The sequence below is a fragment of the Drosophila subpulchrella genome, unplaced genomic scaffold, assembly GCF_014743375.2.
Source record: "Drosophila subpulchrella strain 33 F10 #4 breed RU33 unplaced genomic scaffold, RU_Dsub_v1.1 Primary Assembly Seq387, whole genome shotgun sequence".
Taxonomy (NCBI): Eukaryota; Metazoa; Arthropoda; class Insecta; order Diptera; family Drosophilidae; genus Drosophila; species Drosophila subpulchrella.
Genome location: NW_023665608.1, coordinates 172,663 through 190,849, shown reverse-complemented (window position 1 = coordinate 190,849; position 18,187 = coordinate 172,663). Strand labels below are relative to the sequence as shown.

The following is an 18,187-nucleotide window of genomic DNA, read 5'->3' as shown; positions in this document are numbered from 1 at the left end:
TGAATTTTAATACCATAGGAATATTTATACATGGAATATGTTTGCCACTTTATCATCGCGTCACTAATAAGATGACGATACATTTTGTTTGTTCAATATTTACTTATATATTGATGTTTCCAATTTAGGTCTTTTATATTTCTTCTTCCCTACCTTACACACCACAAACAAAGTGGCGTGCGATGCTGCAAGCAAGCATAATGATTATGCCCGCTTGCAACATCTTTATTATCGAATCATCAAGCAAAGGATAAGCTTCAGTGGATCGCAGTATGGCAGCTGCTCAACCACTTACAACACCTTGCCTGTTACAAAAGTCGTTTACAATTGATTCTAGGCTTTGTCATTGTATTAAATAATGCTTTTATATGTAACTAGCGCGGCATCAGGTGATCAAAGATCCTCCCAATTTACTATGTTACAAATTACATTGGCATCACATCCATTGTCGTTTATAAAGTAAATTATAAACTTTAAATGGTTTAGAAGCCATACAATGCAAATTGCCCCTTATTTATCATTGCAGTCCAGCACGGATACGACCTTAGAGGCGTTCAGGCATAATCCAACGGACGTAGCGTCATACCACTGTTCGCTCGAACAAGTATTGTGCCATTGGTCCGTACCTGCGGTTCCTCTCGTACTACGCAGGAATGCTGTCGCAACAACGTTTTGTCATTAGTAGGGTAAAACTAACCTGTCTCACGACGGTCTAAACCCAGCTCACGTTCCCTTGCATGGGTGAACAATCCAACGCTTGGTGAATTTTGCTTCACAATGATAGGAAGAGCCGACATCGAAGGATCAAAAAGCGACGTCGCTATGAACGCTTGGCCGCCACAAGCCAGTTATCCCTATGGTAACTTTTCTGACACCTCTTGTTAAAAACTCTTTAAACCAAAAGGATCGATAGGCCGAGCTTTTGCTGTCCCTGTGTGTACTGAACACCGAGATCAAGTCAGCATTTGCCCTTTTGCTCTATGTGTGGTTTCTGTCCGCACTGAGCTGGCCTTGGGACACCTCCGTTATTATTTGAGAGATGTACCGCCCCAGTCAAACTCCCTACCTGGCAATGTCCTTGAATTGGATCATACCTGAGTAATTGGAGTTATACCAAATTTTCAAATCAAAAATACATAAATGCACCGTTTTATTAAAGAATTTGTTTGCGATTATATAACAAACTCGTGATACTTTGATCAAGAAGCTTGCATCAAAACCCAATACCATAAGATATAATAAATATATCCGTATAATGGCTAGGAAATGATACACGTTCCATTTAATCAAGTAAGTAAGGAAACAATAAGAGTAGTGGTATTTCATTGGCGATACCAAACCGAAGTCTAATATCTCCCACTTATTCTACACCTCTTATGTCTCCTTACACTGCCAGATTAGAGTCAAGCTCAAAAGGGTCTTCTTTCCCCGCTAATTATTCCAAGCCCGTTCCCTTGGCTGTGGTTTCGCTAGATAGTAGATAGGGACAGTAGGAATCTCGTTAATCCATTCATGCGCGTCACTAATTAGATGACGAGGCATTTGGCTACCTTAAGAGAGTCATAGTTACTCCCGCCGTTGACCCGCGCTTACTTGAATTTCTTCACTTTGACATTCAGAGCACTGGGCAGAAATCACATTGTGTCAACACCCGCTAGGGCCATCACAATGCTTTGTTTTAATTAGACAGTCGGATTCCCCAAGTCCGTGCCAGTTCTGAATTGATTGTTAATTGATAATCGTTATAATTAATAAGAACTAATTGGTTTAACCCAATTAGTATTCTTAAAAATTTTAGCAAGAAAGTTCCACAATTGGCTACGTAACTAAACTATCCGGGGAACAAGTGACCAACATAAATGCCAGACACTCTATTTACCCAGAACGAGCACATAAACCATGTTATTGTTTCCCAATCAAGCCCGACTATCTCAATCTTCAGAGCCAATCCTTATCCCGAAGTTACGGATCTAATTTGCCGACTTCCCTTACCTACATTATTCTATCGACTAGAGACTCTTCACCTTGGAGACCAGCTGCGGATATTGGTACGGCCTGTTGAGAAGTTTGCGTGTCCCCACCATAAATTTTCAAGGTCCGAGGAGAAAATATCGACACAACAGTATATGTCATGCTCTTCTAGCCCATCTACCATATCTCTCTGCGAAAGACTTCCATGGTAGTACGGCTATAAAACAGAAAAGAAAACTCTTCCGATATCTCTCGACGGCTTCTTTATGGTCGTTCCTGTTGCCAGGATGAGCACGAGGCCCATATTTAATAACAAACGGATACTCAACAGGTTACGGAATTGGAACCGTATTCCCTTTCGTTCAAAATTATTCAAGTATATTAATTAGCTTGATTTATATAATATAATTATATTTGTATGGCATTTGTGTTTTACTTGAAAATTTTCGGCTTTCGCCTTGAACTTAGGACCGACTAACTCGTGATCAACCACTGTTCACACGAAACCCTTCTCCACTTCAGTCCTCCAAGGTCTCATTCGATTATTTGCTACTACCACCAAGATCTGTACCAATGGCAGCTCCATGCAGGCTTACGCCAAACACTTCTACGCATACCATTGTACCTTCCTACTCACTAAAGTTTCAAAATTTATATCACAAGTAATATAAATCATCTACTTTAGCGGTAATGTATAGGTATACAACTTAAGCGCCATCCATTTTAAGGGCTAGTTGCTTCGGCAGGTGAGTTGTTACACACTCCTTAGCGGATTTCGACTTCCATGATCACCGTCCTGCTGTTTTAAGCAACCAACGCCTTTCATGGTATCTGCATGAGTTGTTAATTTGGGCACCGTAACATTACGTTTGGTTCATCCCACAGCGCCAGTTCTGCTTACCAAAAGTGGCCCACTGGGCACATTATATCATAACCTTGAACTTCATATCAAGAAAGTTAAGGTTCTTACCCATTTAAAGTTTGAGAATAGGTTAAGATCGTTTCGACCCTAAGGCCTCTAATCATTCGCTTTACCAGATAAGATTATTTTATATAACATTAAAATGCACCAGCTATCCTGAGGGAAACTTCGGAAGGAACCAGCTACTAGATGGTTCGATTGGTCTTTCGCCCCTATACTCAATTCTGACAATCGATTTGCACGTCAGAACTGTTTCGGTCTTCCATCAGGGTTTCCCCTGACTTCAACCTGATCAAGTATAGTTCACCATCTTTCGGGTCACAGCATATATGCTCAAGGTACGTTCCAGTTAGAGGCATAAATAATATAAATATCATTATACATAACTATATAGAACGCCCCGGGATTGTGTTAATTAGCTATAAATAGTTAAAAAACTAATCCCATTATTAGTCAAGTTAATTACGCTATTAGGTTTATATCCCAATAACTTGCACATATGTTAGACTCCTTGGTCCGTGTTTCAAGACGGGTCCCGAAGGTATCCTGAATCTTTCGCATTGTTAATCATACAAGTGCATATAATAAACACAAAAATCAATGATAATTATGCCATTATATAATTCCGAAAAATTAACGCACTGTATTCATATAAATCTATCAGCACTTTATCAAATTAATAACATTTATTCTGTGTTAAAATGCAAGCAAATTAATTTGAATAAACTATAAGTTATATTTTATGATAAATTTTGTATGCTAATAGATTACAATGTCCTTATATGGAAAAAATGCACACTATTATCATAATATTGTTTAAATATTACAATTTTAATGATGAATTTTCCATAACGGATATTCAGGTTCATCGGGCTTAACCTCTAAGCAGTTTCACGTACTGTTTAACTCTCTATTCAGAGTTCTTTTCAACTTTCCCTCACGGTACTTGTTTACTATCGGTCTCATGGTTATATTTAGTTTTAGATGGAGTTTACCACCCACTTAGTGCTGCACTATCAAGCAACACGACTCTTTGGAAACATCATCTAGTAATCATTAACGTTATACGGGCCTGGCACCCTCTATGGGTAAATGGCCTCATTTAAGAAGGACTTAAATCGTTAATTTCTCATACTAGAATATTGACGCTCCATACACTGCATCTCACATTTGCCATATAGACAAAGTGACTTAGTGCTGAACTGATTTCTTTTCGCTCGCCGCTACTAAGAAAATCCTGGTTAGTTTCTTTTCCTCCCCTAATTAATATGCTTAAATTCAGGGGGTAGTCCCATATGAGTTGAGGTTGTGTATAACTTTTTTTGCAATTAATTCTTTATATATAATGATAAAACATTTTATTAAATTCGTTATATATTTTATATATTTGTATGGCATTTGTTTGGTCTAACGAATCAACGAAGAATAATAATATTGTCAACGGCTTTCTATTTACTAATCTTTAATAAGAGACAATTCTAGATAAATTTTTTATGCTAGACATTTCTCAGTATTATTTGATTGAAAAAGAAAATATTTCTCTTCGTTTTTCACATTCAAATTATTTACTAATGTGAGATAATGTTTTTCATATATTTGTTAATATTATGAATAATATAATAATTAAATTATTATTATCCAATAATATACCATATGCTTATAAAATTTCATTATAAAATTTATATAAACAACTTAATTAGCATAGTCTTACAACCCTCAACCATATGTAGTCCAAGCAGCACTATAAAATTAATTAAAGTACATAACAGCATGGACTGCGATATGCGTTCAAAATGTCGATGTTCATGTGTCCTGCAGTTCACACGATGACGCACAGTTTGCTGCGTTCTTCATCGACCCATGAGCCGAGTGATCCACCGCTTAGAGTTTTATATATTGGTTTGGTAATTTTGTCATATATGTTTTTATTGAAAGAAATTAAAAATACACCATTTTACTGGCATATATCAATTCCTTCAATAAATTGATTTTTATACCTAAAACGAATGCTGCGAAATGTCTTAGTTTCATATAACCAATAATATATCAAGTATTTTTTAAATGGCATTTACGGTATTAATACTTTTTTTTAGCGATATATATTGAAATTTATATAAAACATTAACCTGTAATAATCAGGTACAACATTGTACATTTTAGGTTGTTGCATTATCCAATGTATGCGCATAACTGAGATGAACAATACATATCGCAACGCGTGTATATTATGGTCCATATACACACAGTGTTTTATTAATTAATTGCATTTAATATACAATATAATAATAATATTAAATAAATTTAATAATTTCGATTTGCTTGTTCGAATTTGTTATTTGTTTGCTTTTGCTTATTTATTTATCTCTTATTTAATGCAATAATATATTTATTATTACAATTATTATTTCGATTTGCTTGTTCGAAATTTTATATTTGATCTATAAAAGATCATATTTTTGGCAATTTATATTTTATTTGTATTACTATAATATATTATATTATTATAATAAAAACAAATTTTTTTATTAACGGTAAGGATATTAAACAATAATGATCCTTCCGCAGGTTCACCTACGGAAACCTTGTTACGACTTTTACTTCCTCTAAATAATCAAGTTCGGTCAACTTTTGCGAAACAACCGTAACACACAAGGCGTCACAGTGATCACGTCCGGAGACCTCACTAAATAATTCAATCGGTAGTAGCGACGGGCGGTGTGTACAAAGGGCAGGGACGTAATCAATGCGAGTTAATGACTCACACTTACTGGGAATTCCAAGTTCATGTGAACAGTTTCAGTTCACAATCCCAAGCATGAAAGTGGTTCAGCGGTTTACCCGGACCTCTCGGTCTAGGAAATACACGTTGATACTTTCATTGTAGCGCGCGTGCAGCCCAGGACATCTAAGGGCATCACAGACCTGTTATTGCTCAATCTCATTATTGCTAGACGCAATTTGTCCATTTAAGAAGCTAGTGTCCTTATAATGGGACAAACCAACAGGTACGGCTCCACTTATATAAACACATTCAAACACAATAAACATTTTACTGCCACCATGAATGAAGGCTATATAAGCTTCAACACCATAATCCTGAAGATATCTATTTAATATATTTGAGTCTCGTTCGTTATCGGAATTAACCAGACAAATCACTCCACGAACTAAGAACGGCCATGCACCACCACCCATAGATTCGAGAAAGAGCTATCAATCTGTCTTACACACTTATGTTCGGACCTGGTAAGTTTTCCCGTGTTGAGTCAAATTAAGCCGCAGGCTCCACTCCTGGTGGTGCCCTTCCGTCAATTCCTTTAAGTTTCAGCTTTGCAACCATACTTCCCCCGGAGCCCAAAAGCTTTGGTTTCCCGGGAAGCGACTGAGAGAGCCATAAAAGTAGCTACACCCAATTGCTAGCTGGCATCGTTTATGGTTAGAACTAGGGCGGTATCTGATCGCCTTCGAACCTCTAACTTTCGTTCTTGATTAATGAAAACATCTTTGGCAAATGCTTTCGCTTAAGTTAGTCTTACGACGGTCCAAGAATTTCACCTCTCGCGTCGTAATACTAATGCCCCCAAACTGCTTCTATTAATCATTACCTCTTGATCTGAAAACCAATGAAAGCAGAACAGAGGTCTTATTTCATTATCCCATGCACAGAATATTCAGGCATTTGAAGCCTGCTTTAAGCACTCTAATTTGTTCAAAGTAATTGTACCGGCCCACAATAACACTCGTTTAAGAGCACTAATGCAGGTTTTTAAATAGGAGGAACATATGAAAAAATACAAGTATCTAAGCACATGTAAGAACTCCACCGGTAATACGCTTACATACATAAAGGTATAGTACTAACCACAATTGTAAGTTGTACTACCCGTATGAAGCACAAGTTCAACTACGAACGTTTTAACCGCAACAACTTTAATATACGCTATTGGAGCTGGAATTACCGCGGCTGCTGGCACCAGACTTGCCCTCCAATTGGTCCTTGTTAAAGGATTTAAAGTGTACTCATTCCAATTACAGGGCCTCGGATATGAGTCCTGTATTGTTATTTTTCGTCACTACCTCCCCGAGCTGGGAGTGGGTAATTTACGCGCCTGCTGCCTTCCTTAGATGTGGTAGCCGTTTCTCAGGCTCCCTCTCCGGAATCGAACCCTGATTCCCCGTTACCCGTTGCAACCATGGTAGTCCTAGATACTACCATCAAAAGTTGATAGGGCAGACATTTGAAAGATCTGTCGTCGGTACAAGACCATACGATCTGCATGTTATCTAGAGTTCAACCAATATAACGATCTTGCGATCGCTTGGTTTTAGCCTAATAAAAGCACATGTCCCATAAGGTTCATGTTTTAATTGCATGTATTAGCTCTAGAATTACCACAGTTATCCAAGTAACTGTTAACGATCTAAGGAACCATAACTGATATAATGAGCCTTTTGCGGTTTCACTTTTAATTCGTGTGTACTTAGACATGCATGGCTTAATCTTTGAGACAAGCATATAACTACTGGCAGGATCAACCAGAATAATGTTTTTATTCATATTTCATTCATATTTTTGAATAGAAATTAGCAATATAAATTTTATAGATTGTTTTCTATCGAATACGGCCATTTTTATATAGCATTCGTATACGTTTGTTGTTTTCACAATATATACTTGTTCCGCCACTAATAATAACAAGTTTTTTAATTATTGATGTTAAAAACACAATATTTTTTTTCGTAATACGTAATAATTTTCTTTATATTTGCATATTTCATTCTAAAATATCTTTTTTGTTCGACATACGTCATTATTGTATCCACACATGTACAATTTTTGTTTAACCAATATAAAATATTGAATTAAATCATTTGTATTTTGATGATAAATTTAAAATTTATCTGTATATATTCATATAAGACTCTTTGGTAATATATAATATAAAACCGAGCGCATATATGATATGTACGTTAGAAAAAATAATATATATATATATTATTTTCTTTTAATATAGGGACACCTCTTTTAATTTATCCCCGCAGGGAATTATCACATAACTCAGTATGTGATAATGGCAGACCAATATACATATATATCAAGATTATCAATACAAAATATATATCATTATTAGCCTGCCTCAATTGTAATTATTTATTTGGATTAACGATAAAGTTCGGAAACAATTTGTTATTCTATGTATAATAGAAACCTTGGCCTTTGTTTCAACATTATTATCTTTGGGCTTAAAATATTAACCGTGGAGCCAAGTCTCATATTCATAAATGAATAAAGAAACAAATTTGACGGATTAATATCTTCTCTACCGACAGACAGTATTTTGTCACGTCAATAGTAGATGGCCGGCCCATTGACCATCCTATAGTAGTTTTTGGACCCAATATCTTTAATTCGGGTATTTTCAATTGTCTTTGCCAATCAACCGTTTGGTACTCTCTCATATAATAAGAGAATACACATATAATTCCATTATATGGATATATCTTCATTATTTTATTTGCTACATCACCCTATAATAGTTTTTGAACCCGTCAACTTCAATTCGGGTATTTTCAATTGTCTTTGCCAACCATTTATATGGTATTCTCTATTATAATAAGAGAATACTAGTGTATATCCATTATATGGATATATCATCTTCATATTATTTGCTACACCACCCTATAGTAGTTTTTGAACCCATCATCTGCAATTCGGGTATTTTCAATTGTCTTTGCCAACCAACTATACGGTATTCTCTCTTATAATAAGAGAATACAAGTATATTTTCATTATATGGATATAATGCCATTTATTTTTCAATATCCATATAATTCATTTAGTTTTGTATGTACAAAACAAGTTTTCTTTATAGTATTGACAAAATCATATGTTTACGCATAACATAAGTTTTGACCAATACGAGGAGGGGCCCGCCAACGACCACCTCCCTATAGTAGTTTTTTACCCCACGCACTACTGCGTGCCTGTTTACAGTACTAGTGCCAGCTATCACTAGGTTTATATATCATGTTTCAGTGATATATGGGTAAATTCTACCATTTATTCTTATGTATATGGCATTTCTATGCCATATTTATACAATCCATTCATATCTTAATGTATATTTATTATATTATACATTATTATGCCTTATAGGTATTATACCTATAAGCCATATCCATACGATTCATTCACTAGTGCCGCCCCTCACTAGGTTTATAATTGTTATATCATTGATATACAATTTATTTCTATATATATGGCATTTATATGCCATATCCATACAATGCATTCACATTTCAATGTATATTTACTTGTTATACATTATTATGCCTTATAGGTATTATACCTATAAGCCATATCCATACGATTCACTTATATAAATATATGTATATTTTTCTATACATAATTTTTTTTTACTTTTGTATGGATTTCTATGCATATCCATAGTTTATATGGATATGCTTGGCGTTCTATATAGTATTGACAAATTCATATGCATAACATAAGTTTTGACCAATACGAGGAGGGGCCCGCCAACGACCACCTCCCTATAGTAGTTTTTTACCCCACGCACTATTGCGTGCCTGTTTACAGTACTAGTGCCAGCTATCACTAGGTTTATATATCGTGTTTCAGTGATATATGGGTAAATTCTACCATTTATTCTTATGTATATGGCATTTCTATGCCATATTTATACAATCCATTCATATCTTAATGTATATTTATTATATTATACATTATTATGCCTTATAGGTATTATACCTATAAGCCATATCCATACGATTCATTCACTAGTGCCGCCCCTCACTAGGTTTATAATTGTTATATCATTGATATACAATTTATTTCTATATATATGGCATTTATATGCCATATCCATACAATGCATTCACATTTCAATGTATATTTACTTGTTATACATTATTATGCCTTATAGGTATTATACCTATAAGCCATATCCATACGATTCACTTATATAAATATATGTATATTTTTCTATACATAATTTTTTTTTACTTTTGTATGGATTTCTATGCATATCCATAGTTTATATGGATATGCTTGGCGTTCTATATAGTATTGACAAATTCATATGCATAACATAAGTTTTGACCAATACGAGGAGGGGCCCGCCAACGACCACCTCCCTATAGTAGTTTTTTACCCCACGCACTATTGCGTGCCTGTTTACAGTACTAGTGCCAGCTATCACTAGGTTTATATATCGTGTTTCAGTGATATATGGGTAAATTCTACCATTTATTCTTATGTATATGGCATTTCTATGCCATATTTATACAATCCATTCATATCTTAATGTATATTTATTATATTATACATTATTATGCCTTATAGGTATTATACCTATAAGCCATATCCATACGATTCATTCACTAGTGCCGCCCCTCACTAGGTTTATAATTGTTATATCATTGATATACAATTTATTTCTATATATATGGCATTTATATGCCATATCCATACAATGCATTCACATTTCAATGTATATTTACTTGTTATACATTATTATGCCTTATAGGTATTATACCTATAAGCCATATCCATACGATTCACTTATATAAATATATGTATATTTTTCTATACATAATTTTTTTTTACTTTTGTATGGTTTTCTATGCATATCCATAGTTTATATGGATATGCTTGGCGTTCTATATAGTATTGACAAATTCATATGCATAACATAAGTTTTGACCAATACGAGGAGGGGCCCGCCAACGACCACCTCCCTATAGTAGTTTTTTACCCCACGCACTATTGCGTGCCTGTTTACAGTACTAGTGCCAGCTATCACTAGGTTTATATATCGTGTTTCAGTGATATATGGGTAAATTCTACCATTTATTCTTATGTATATGGCATTTCTATGCCATATTTATACAATCCATTCATATCTTAATGTATATTTATTATATTATACATTATTATGCCTTATAGGTATTATACCTATAAGCCATATCCATACGATTCATTCACTAGTGCCGCCCCTCACTAGGTTTATAATTGTTATATCATTGATATACAATTTATTTCTATATATATGGCATTTATATGCCATATCCATACAATGCATTCACATTTCAATGTATATTTACTTGTTATACATTATTATGCCTTATAGGTATTATACCTATAAGCCATATCCATACGATTCACTTATATAAATATATGTATATTTTTCTATACATAATTTTTTTTTACTTTTGTATGGTTTTCTATGCATATCCATAGTTTATATGGATATGCTTGGCGTTCTATATAGTATTGACAAATTCATATGCATAACATAAGTTTTGACCAATACGAGGAGGGGCCCGCCAACGACCACCTCCCTATAGTAGTTTTTTACCCCACGCACTATTGCGTGCCTGTTTACAGTACTAGTGCCAGCTATCACTAGGTTTATATATCGTGTTTCAGTGATATATGGGTAAATTCTACCATTTATTCTTATGTATATGGCATTTCTATGCCATATTTATACAATCCATTCATATCTTAATGTATATTTATTATATTATACATTATTATGCCTTATAGGTATTATACCTATAAGCCATATCCATACGATTCATTCACTAGTGCCGCCCCTCACTAGGTTTATAATTGTTATATCATTGATATACAATTTATTTCTATATATATGGCATTTATATGCCATATCCATACAATGCATTCACATTTCAATGTATATTTACTTGTTATACATTATTATGCCTTATAGGTATTATACCTATAAGCCATATCCATACGATTCACTTATATAAATATATGTATATTTTTCTATACATAATTTTTTTTTACTTTTGTATGGATTTCTATGCATATCCATAGTTTATATGGATATGCTTGGCGTTCTATATAGTATTGACAAATTCATATGCATAACATAAGTTTTGACCAATACGAGGAGGGGCCCGCCAACGACCACCTCCCTATAGTAGTTTTTTACCCCACGCACTATTGCGTGCCTGTTTACAGTACTAGTGCCAGCTATCACTAGGTTTATATATCGTGTTTCAGTGATATATGGGTAAATTCTACCATTTATTCTTATGTATATGGCATTTCTATGCCATATTTATACAATCCATTCATATCTTAATGTATATTTATTATATTATACATTATTATGCCTTATAGGTATTATACCTATAAGCCATATCCATACGATTCATTCACTAGTGCCGCCCCTCACTAGGTTTATAATTGTTATATCATTGATATACAATTTATTTCTATATATATGGCATTTATATGCCATATCCATACAATGCATTCACATTTCAATGTATATTTACTTGTTATACATTATTATGCCTTATAGGTATTATACCTATAAGCCATATCCATACGATTCACTTATATAAATATATGTATATTTTTCTATACATAATTTTTTTTTACTTTTGTATGGATTTCTATGCATATCCATAGTTTATATGGATATGCTTGGCGTTCTATATAGTATTGACAAATTCATATGCATAACATAAGTTTTGACCAATACGAGGAGGGGCCCGCCAACGACCACCTCCCTATAGTAGTTTTTTACCCCACGCACTATTGCGTGCATGTTTACAGTACTAGTGCCAGCTATCATTAGGTTTATATATCGTGTTTCAGTGATATATGGGTAAATTCTACCATTTATTCTTATGTATGTATATGGCATTTCTATGCCATATTTATATAATTCATTCATATCTTAATTTATATTTATTATATTATACATTATTATGCCTTATAGGTATTATACCTATAAGCCATATCCATACGATTCATATACTAGTGCAGCCCCTCACTAGGTTTATATATCTCATTTTAATTATATATTGGTAAATTCTATTATTTATTCTTGTGTATATGGCACTTATATGCCGCCATATCTATAAAAATGCATTTATATTTCAATGTATATTTTCTATATTATACATTATTATGCCTTAAAAAGTTATTATACCTACCATAAGGCGATATCCATACGATTCATTTATATAAAAGATATATGTATAATTTTCTATACATAATTTTTTTTTATGAATATATGGGTTTCCTAAGCATATCCATATAATACATTTAGTTTTATATGGATTAGATTGGTCTTCTTTATTGTATTGCCAAACTCATATTGATAAAATAAGTTTTGAACAATAAGAGGATCAGCCGCCAACCAACCAACCACTGCTACCATTGGAGGAACATATACTTACTTTTTATATGTCCTCTTACTTGAATGGTCCTCTCTTTACTTGAAAATTTCATTACCATAGGAATCTATTTATACATGGAATATGATTTCCACTACTTTTTCGCGTCACTAATAATTAATATGACGATACAGACTTGCTACCATAACATAAGTCTTGAACAATAATAGGAGCAGCCGCCAACCAACCACCAACCAACCAACCACTGCTACCATTGATAGTAATTTTATATGTCCTCTTTAGTTGAATTTCAATACCATAGGAATATTTATACATGGAATATGTTTTGCCACTACTTTTTCGCGTCACTAATAATATGACGATACAGTCTTGCTACCATAACATAAGTTTTGAACAATAAGAGGAGCAGACACACCAACCAACCAACCGCGCTGCTACCATTATATATACTTATATTTATATAAGTCCTCTTTACTTGAATGGCCTCTTTACTTGAATTTCAATACCATAGGAATATTTATTTATACATGGAATATGTTTTGCCACTACTTTTTCGCGTCACTAATAATATGACGATATAGACTTGCTACCATAACATAAGTTTTGAACAATAAGAGGAGCAGACACCAACCAACCAACCGCTGCTACCATTGAATGAACCATATATACAAACTTTTATATATGTCCTCTTTACTTGAATTTTAATACCATAGGAATATTTATACATGGAATATGTTTGCCACTTTATCATCGCGTCACTAATAAGATGACGATACATTTTGTTTGTTCAATATTTACTTATATATTGATGTTTCCAATTTAGGTCTTTTATATTTCTTCTTCCCTACCTTACACACCACAAACAAAGTGGCGTGCGATGCTGCAAGCAAGCATAATGATTATGCCCGCTTGCAACATCTTTATTATCGAATCATCAAGCAAAGGATAAGCTTCAGTGGATCGCAGTATGGCAGCTGCTCAACCACTTACAACACCTTGCCTGTTACAAAAGTCGTTTACAATTGATTCTAGGCTTTGTCATTGTATTAAATAATGCTTTTATATGTAACTAGCGCGGCATCAGGTGATCAAAGATCCTCCCAATTTACTATGTTACAAATTACATTGGCATCACATCCATTGTCGTTTATAAAGTAAATTATAAACTTTAAATGGTTTAGAAGCCATACAATGCAAATTGCCCCTTATTTATCATTGCAGTCCAGCACGGATACGACCTTAGAGGCGTTCAGGCATAATCCAACGGACGTAGCGTCATACCACTGTTCGCTCGAACAAGTATTGTGCCATTGGTCCGTACCTGCGGTTCCTCTCGTACTACGCAGGAATGCTGTCGCAACAACGTTTTGTCATTAGTAGGGTAAAACTAACCTGTCTCACGACGGTCTAAACCCAGCTCACGTTCCCTTGCATGGGTGAACAATCCAACGCTTGGTGAATTTTGCTTCACAATGATAGGAAGAGCCGACATCGAAGGATCAAAAAGCGACGTCGCTATGAACGCTTGGCCGCCACAAGCCAGTTATCCCTATGGTAACTTTTCTGACACCTCTTGTTAAAAACTCTTTAAACCAAAAGGATCGATAGGCCGAGCTTTTGCTGTCCCTGTGTGTACTGAACACCGAGATCAAGTCAGCATTTGCCCTTTTGCTCTATGTGTGGTTTCTGTCCGCACTGAGCTGGCCTTGGGACACCTCCGTTATTATTTGAGAGATGTACCGCCCCAGTCAAACTCCCTACCTGGCAATGTCCTTGAATTGGATCATACCTGAGTAATTGGAGTTATACCAAATTTTCAAATCAAAAATACATAAATGCACCGTTTTATTAAAGAATTTGTTTGCGATTATATAACAAACTCGTGATACTTTGATCAAGAAGCTTGCATCAAAACCCAATACCATAAGATATAATAAATATATCCGTATAATGGCTAGGAAATGATACACGTTCCATTTAATCAAGTAAGTAAGGAAACAATAAGAGTAGTGGTATTTCATTGGCGATACCAAACCGAAGTCTAATATCTCCCACTTATTCTACACCTCTTATGTCTCCTTACACTGCCAGATTAGAGTCAAGCTCAAAAGGGTCTTCTTTCCCCGCTAATTATTCCAAGCCCGTTCCCTTGGCTGTGGTTTCGCTAGATAGTAGATAGGGACAGTAGGAATCTCGTTAATCCATTCATGCGCGTCACTAATTAGATGACGAGGCATTTGGCTACCTTAAGAGAGTCATAGTTACTCCCGCCGTTGACCCGCGCTTACTTGAATTTCTTCACTTTGACATTCAGAGCACTGGGCAGAAATCACATTGTGTCAACACCCGCTAGGGCCATCACAATGCTTTGTTTTAATTAGACAGTCGGATTCCCCAAGTCCGTGCCAGTTCTGAATTGATTGTTAATTGATAATCGTTATAATTAATAAGAACTAATTGGTTTAACCCAATTAGTATTCTTAAAAATTTTAGCAAGAAAGTTCCACAATTGGCTACGTAACTAAACTATCCGGGGAACAAGTGACCAACATAAATGCCAGACACTCTATTTACCCAGAACGAGCACATAAACCATGTTATTGTTTCCCAATCAAGCCCGACTATCTCAATCTTCAGAGCCAATCCTTATCCCGAAGTTACGGATCTAATTTGCCGACTTCCCTTACCTACATTATTCTATCGACTAGAGACTCTTCACCTTGGAGACCAGCTGCGGATATTGGTACGGCCTGTTGAGAAGTTTGCGTGTCCCCACCATAAATTTTCAAGGTCCGAGGAGAAAATATCGACACAACAGTATATGTCATGCTCTTCTAGCCCATCTACCATATCTCTCTGCGAAAGACTTCCATGGTAGTACGGCTATAAAACAGAAAAGAAAACTCTTCCGATATCTCTCGACGGCTTCTTTATGGTCGTTCCTGTTGCCAGGATGAGCACGAGGCCCATATTTAATAACAAACGGATACTCAACAGGTTACGGAATTGGAACCGTATTCCCTTTCGTTCAAAATTATTCAAGTATATTAATTAGCTTGATTTATATAATATAATTATATTTGTATGGCATTTGTGTTTTACTTGAAAATTTTCGGCTTTCGCCTTGAACTTAGGACCGACTAACTCGTGATCAACCACTGTTCACACGAAACCCTTCTCCACTTCAGTCCTCCAAGGTCTCATTCGATTATTTGCTACTACCACCAAGATCTGTACCAATGGCAGCTCCATGCAGGCTTACGCCAAACACTTCTACGCATACCATTGTACCTTCCTACTCACTAAAGTTTCAAAATTTATATCACAAGTAATATAAATCATCTACTTTAGCGGTAATGTATAGGTATACAACTTAAGCGCCATCCATTTTAAGGGCTAGTTGCTTCGGCAGGTGAGTTGTTACACACTCCTTAGCGGATTTCGACTTCCATGATCACCGTCCTGCTGTTTTAAGCAACCAACGCCTTTCATGGTATCTGCATGAGTTGTTAATTTGGGCACCGTAACATTACGTTTGGTTCATCCCACAGCGCCAGTTCTGCTTACCAAAAGTGGCCCACTGGGCACATTATATCATAACCTTGAACTTCATATCAAGAAAGTTAAGGTTCTTACCCATTTAAAGTTTGAGAATAGGTTAAGATCGTTTCGACCCTAAGGCCTCTAATCATTCGCTTTACCAGATAAGATTATTTTATATAACATTAAAATGCACCAGCTATCCTGAGGGAAACTTCGGAAGGAACCAGCTACTAGATGGTTCGATTGGTCTTTCGCCCCTATACTCAATTCTGACAATCGATTTGCACGTCAGAACTGTTTCGGTCTTCCATCAGGGTTTCCCCTGACTTCAACCTGATCAAGTATAGTTCACCATCTTTCGGGTCACAGCATATATGCTCAAGGTACGTTCCAGTTAGAGGCATAAATAATATAAATATCATTATACATAACTATATAGAACGCCCCGGGATTGTGTTAATTAGCTATAAATAGTTAAAAAACTAATCCCATTATTAGTCAAGTTAATTACGCTATTAGGTTTATATCCCAATAACTTGCACATATGTTAGACTCCTTGGTCCGTGTTTCAAGACGGGTCCCGAAGGTATCCTGAATCTTTCGCATTGTTAATCATACAAGTGCATATAATAAACACAAAAATCAATGATAATTATGCCATTATATAATTCCGAAAAATTAACGCACTGTATTCATATAAATCTATCAGCACTTTATCAAATTAATAACATTTATTCTGTGTTAAAATGCAAGCAAATTAATTTGAATAAACTATAAGTTATATTTTATGATAAATTTTGTATGCTAATAGATTACAATGTCCTTATATGGAAAAAATGCACACTATTATCATAATATTGTTTAAATATTACAATTTTAATGATGAATTTTCCATAACGGATATTCAGGTTCATCGGGCTTAACCTCTAAGCAGTTTCACGTACTGTTTAACTCTCTATTCAGAGTTCTTTTCAACTTTCCCTCACGGTACTTGTTTACTATCGGTCTCATGGTTATATTTAGTTTTAGATGGAGTTTACCACCCACTTAGTGCTGCACTATCAAGCAACACGACTCTTTGGAAACATCATCTAGTAATCATTAACGTTATACGGGCCTGGCACCCTCTATGGGTAAATGGCCTCATTTAAGAAGGACTTAAATCGTTAATTTCTCATACTAGAATATTGACGCTCCATACACTGCATCTCACATTTGCCATATAGACAAAGTGACTTAGTGCTGAACTGATTTCTTTTCGCTCGCCGCTACTAAGAAAATCCTGGTTAGTTTCTTTTCCTCCCCTAATTAATATGCTTAAATTCAGGGGGTAGTCCCATATGAGTTGAGGTTGTGTATAACTTTTTTTGCAATTAATTCTTTATATATAATGATAAAACATTTTATTAAATTCGTTATATATTTTATATATTTGTATGGCATTTGTTTGGTCTAACGAATCAACGAAGAATAATAATATTGTCAACGGCTTTCTATTTACTAATCTTTAATAAGAGACAATTCTAGATAAATTTTTTATGCTAGACATTT

The 18,187-nt window shown here is 34.9% G+C and overlaps 4 non-coding genes across 4 annotated transcripts; all 4 read right to left on the bottom strand.

The window, feature by feature from the left end:
• Positions 1–231: 231 nt before the first annotated feature.
• Positions 232–4,202, bottom strand: LOC119561955. The gene has a single exon (XR_005221562.1). It is a non-coding gene; the product is annotated as a large subunit ribosomal RNA (ribosomal RNA).
• A 401-nt stretch (positions 4,203–4,603) lies between these two features.
• On the bottom strand, positions 4,604–4,782 carry LOC119561918. Its single transcript, XR_005221527.1, has one exon. It is a non-coding gene; the product is annotated as a 5.8S ribosomal RNA (ribosomal RNA).
• A 659-nt stretch (positions 4,783–5,441) lies between these two features.
• On the bottom strand, positions 5,442–7,436 carry LOC119561937. The gene has a single exon (XR_005221545.1). It is a non-coding gene; the product is annotated as a small subunit ribosomal RNA (ribosomal RNA).
• Positions 7,437–14,019: 6,583 nt separating this feature from the next.
• LOC119561953 lies at positions 14,020–17,990 on the bottom strand. Its single transcript, XR_005221560.1, has one exon. It is a non-coding gene; the product is annotated as a large subunit ribosomal RNA (ribosomal RNA).
• Positions 17,991–18,187: the final 197 nt, after the last annotated feature.